Source organism: Aristolochia californica, unplaced genomic scaffold (genome assembly GCF_029961685.1).
Source record: "Aristolochia californica isolate CCGP_79_NKW_82.1479 unplaced genomic scaffold, dmAriCali1.0.hap1 SCAF_10, whole genome shotgun sequence".
NCBI classification, from domain to species: domain Eukaryota; kingdom Viridiplantae; phylum Streptophyta; class Magnoliopsida; order Piperales; family Aristolochiaceae; genus Aristolochia; species Aristolochia californica.
The window spans coordinates 28,043,954-28,048,680 of NW_027181771.1; the positions used below are offsets into that span (position 1 = coordinate 28,043,954).

The following is a 4,727-nucleotide window of genomic DNA, read 5'->3' on the forward strand; positions in this document are numbered from 1 at the left end:
CCCTGTCTTCCAACACAATTTATGACCTAAAGCTCCAATTTCACAATTGTACTTAAATAAGGGAGTTTAGAATACTCATTAACATTGTAACTGAGTTTAGACATTTGACTATTACATTAGAACTCTAGTCTTCTCATTCTCTTCTTCCTTATGGGTGCTTCTTCAAGAGACGTCCTTCAATTATGCTTGAGGTCTTAAGTTAGGCTTGATCGTTTTGAAGCTTTTGACCTTGAGTTACATTGATTCGTGAAAGTGTTTAGTATCGAAAATGCTCAGGTTTAAATATTGTTAGTTCTATTAACTTTTGTTATCATAAAAATCAATAAGGGAGTCAACCTAAGATCAACAATATCCCTTTTTCTTTTATGACAAACCTAACTTGGAAAAATAAAATCATACATGGTCCCTAAGGTAAAGAGCTGAGTTAATTATTCAATTTCAACATATGCTCCCCCTTAAACTTTGCATAGTATGTTTAAGTCCTTTTAAGTGTCAATTTGAAATTTTTAGGGTGCCTAAGGATTCTAGGTCCAAGTTCCCATCTTTTTCTCCCCGTTTTTGTCATACTCAAAACTATATTCAAGAAATGCACACAAGTACAAACAAAAGAGCGGCTCAAGGCCATTTCATATATATAGTCAATGCTTTACAGAATGTGCAATGTTTCAAGCAAAAGAATACAAGTATAAAAACATGCATAAGTACAAGGGAGTAAAAAAGTAGGGTGGTCCTAAAGACTAGAAAGAGGGGTATCTAGGCTGGAGATGAGGGGCGGCTGACAACAGTCTCTCGTAGACTCTCAATGCTCTATTGAGTCCATTGAAGTTCAAGCTACCTTATCTTCAACTATTGTTGCGTAGCAAGAATCACTACCTGGGTAACCCTACCTTATCTTCAACTATTGTTGCGTAGCAAGAATCACTACCTGGGTAACCCTAACATCAACCACATTATCCTCAAGTACTAAGAGTCAGTCGGTGGATGAAGATGTGCCTTCTTTCGTTCTCCTCCTCTTTGCGAACTCAAATTGATCCACTTGAGGTTATGGACTCATCTTGTCTCCGGATTTGACTTGTTGTGGGGTGGCGTCTCTTCGAATCACATCATTTTGAACCCATTGTCCTTGCCATTTTCCAATAATAAATTTTCCAGATAAATCAATCCATCGAGAAATAATTTAAAAATAATTAATTTCATCGAGAAATATTTTATTGTTGCAAATTTTGTTTTTCATTGACAATATCCTTTTTTGGCGTGTTATTTCCAGTAAAATTCTAAGCAAAAATTTTCACCAAGAATGCCTTTCTTGTTGAAAATTGAACTTTTCTTGATGAAAAATTTTACCCAAAAAAATCAATTTACTTATAGTGACTATATAATGTTATGAAATTTCTTTATGAGAATCTAGTGATGTGGTTGTGTTTCTAAACTTGTGCTCAAAGATTTGTTTTAAACCTTCGGGCTATAGCCAATTCAATAAACTAAATAAAATATGAAACACTCAAAGAAACAAAAGGAATTATTAAAAATATAATCCAATTCTAAAAAGCAATGAGGAAAGAATCCAAAGCCCAAAGAAAAGTCAGAGACATACTATATTGCATATGAGAATGCAATTTGCACAGTTGAGAAAGACAACATGCACAAAAGTAAACAGGATTACAAAGAAAAAGTGAATATAAGATATAATGATAGAAAATAATGCCTTTGGATAGATGACCATTCTTCTTAAAAGCACTAAAATAAATGCGTTATGCTTGAAGTGACCATCTCAATTACTTGACTTAGTAACCCCACGGAAGAAAAGAAGTACAAGAAATAGCCCAACCATTCCTACCGTGGAAAAATGAAATCAGGACGATTTCGTTCTTGGTTGAAAAATGGTGTGGTACAAGTATTGGTCAAAGATGGCAACATGTCAGGCTCAAGGAAAAATCTAAATTCAACAATCAAACCAAGACGACTCTGCATTTCCAAGTCCTCCTACCTTATTTGACTAATCAATGAATTGGGGTTAGCGAGAACACTTCCATCAAGATCAAATATTTGAAAGATTACTTGTTGAGATGACTTGAATTTGTCTCCAAAAATGCTCCGTAACAGTCTCATCTTCGTAGTCCTCTTTGTGGCGCCCGTATCCTCTGATTTCATCCACAACGGATTCAGTGGCGCTAGCTTGATGCTGGATGGCCTCGCAGTAGTGACCCCTGATGGCCTCCTCAGGCTCACCAACACCACGGAGCAAGAGAAGGGCCACGCATTCTGCTTGTCTCCCTTCCGCTTCAAGAACTCTCCCAATGGTAATGCTTTCTCCTTCTCCACCACTTTCATATTTTCAATCATTCATGAATTTCCCGAGGTGAGTGGGCATGGAATTGCTTTTGTCATCTCTCCTTCGAATGAATTCCCTCGAGCTCTGCCCAGCCAATATCTAGGACTGTTCAATGGAACCAACAACGGCGACCCATCAAACCATATGGTTGCAGTCGAGCTTGATACCATTCTAAACTCTGAATTTGGCGATATCGATGATAACCATCTGGGAATTGACATCAATGGATTAAGATCAAATCAATCTGCTCCTGCAGCTTATTTCACCAGTAATGGTGGTCTTTACAACCTTAGTCTGCGAAGCGGAGAACCCATGCAAGTCTGGGTAGAGTACAACGGCACGGAGAGGTATTTGAATGTGACTCTGGCTCCTATGGGATTACCAAGGCCCCGGCTGCCACTTTTATCTTTGCCCATCGATCTGTCGCATATCATTTTAGAGCATATGTACGTGGGTTTCTCATCATCGACTGGTTCCTTGTTAACATCTCACTACATTTTGGGGTGGAGCTTTAAGATGAATGGACAGGCTCCAGCACTCGATATTTCACGTCTTCCTCCTCTTCCAAGCAGAGGACAGAAAAAGAAATCTAAGCTTTTGATTATTTGGTTGCCTGTAATTGCAGTTTTTTTGTCGTTGATGATCTTGTTAAGCATCTGCGTTGTCAGGAGGAAGATGAAATCTGCAGAAGTACTCGAAGACTGGGAGACCCAGTATGGGCCCCATCGCTTCCCCTACAGAGATCTTTACACTGCCACGAAGGGCTTCCGAAAGAAGCAAATCCTCGGGCTAGGTGGATTCGGAAGAGTATACAGAGGAACATTGCCCGCTTCCAAGATCGAGGTTGCAGTCAAGAGAATCTCACATGATTCGCAGCAAGGGTTGAGGGAGTTTGTTTCAGAGATTGCAACCATCGGCCGAATCAGGCTGGTCAGGCTTCTCGGGTACTGTCGCCGGAAAGGGGAGCTCCTCCTTGTTTACGACTACATGCCTAAAGGAAGTCTAGACAGGTTCCTCTATGACTATAACTACACAATCGAATGGTCGAGGAGAATCCGAGTAATCAAACAGGTGGCTGCCGGGCTTCAGTACTTGCACGAGGATTGGATCCAACTTATCCTACACAGAGATATCAAGGCCAGTAATGTTCTTTTAGACGAAGATTTCAATGGACGATTAGGTGATTTTGGCCTAGCAAGATGGTACAATCATGGAACGGATCCTCGAACTACCAGCCTGGCTGGAACCCTCGGTTATATTGCACCAGAGCTCTCAAGAACAGGGAAGGCTACCACAAGCACAGACGTCTTCGCGTTTGGGGCTTTCATGCTGGAGGTCGCGTGCGGTAGGAGACCCATAATATCAGATGCATCGCCATCGCAGGAGCTCGTATTGGTGGACTGGGTATCTGAATGTCAAAGGAGAGGCTCTATATTGGAGGCCGCAGACCCTAGATTGGAGTCTAATTATGTTACTGAGGAAATGGAGCTGGTGTTGAAGCTCGGCCTGCTCTGTTCACATCCTTCACCGGAGTTTAGGCCAACCATGATACAGGTGATGGAGTATTTAAATGGTAATATCGATATGTCAGATCAATGGTCGAACGAAATTAGTATGAGCGTTGTGTCTTTACAGAGTGATAGTCTAGATAATCCACACGTATCATATTCTTCCAAAGACACGGCTTCTCTCCTCTCTGTAGATATCTGATTCGTGATTCTATCATGCAAGTGTAACATAGGAACGTTTTGGCTTGATTTCTTGTTAACTTTGTAGTTCTTTCAAGTCTTTGAATGGAACGATGGAATTAGATTGACAAATTAGTTCGACAGAAAGTATTAATTTTCACTGAAATTTTTAAGTTCTAAGGTAGATACGCTCCAACAGTATGATCACTATTATCTTAGCTGAATCTGAATCTTGCAAGACAAAAGCAATTCAGACTTTGGTGAAATATGGCAAGATTCTGACAATCAGTTTATATTTGGATCACATTGGGTTGATTTCATATTTGTTGTGTCATTCATATTATTTCATAGCTAGATGAGTTTAGGTCTTATTTAGTTGTGTCAGCCATTTTAGTTCATCAAGCTGATTGTGTAGTATTGGCATTTTAGTGCACTTAGAACGTTGCGTTGAAAGTGAAATAAGTAAGACAACAAAAACATGTTAGTGACACTGCATGTCTGGGGTAGAATTTATTTCATCAGAAAAAACAAAAAATAAATGGAGGTAGAATTTCACTTTTTCATCTGAGGTGCTATTAAATAATAATAATAATAATAATAGATGAGAATACCCCTTCCCCTCAAGAAACACACACACACGAGCACACACAAACTATTGCTTTCAAAAAAAAACCAACAACTAAAAAGTTGGAGATCCCCTTTCTCCC

At 39.5% G+C, this 4,727-nt stretch overlaps 1 pseudogene; it reads left to right on the forward strand.

Moving 5' to 3' along the window:
- Positions 1 to 2,089: 2,089 nt before the first annotated feature.
- Positions 2,090 to 4,042, forward strand: LOC137943033 (L-type lectin-domain containing receptor kinase SIT2-like; annotated as a pseudogene).
- The last annotated feature ends 685 nt before the right edge of the window (positions 4,043 to 4,727 follow it).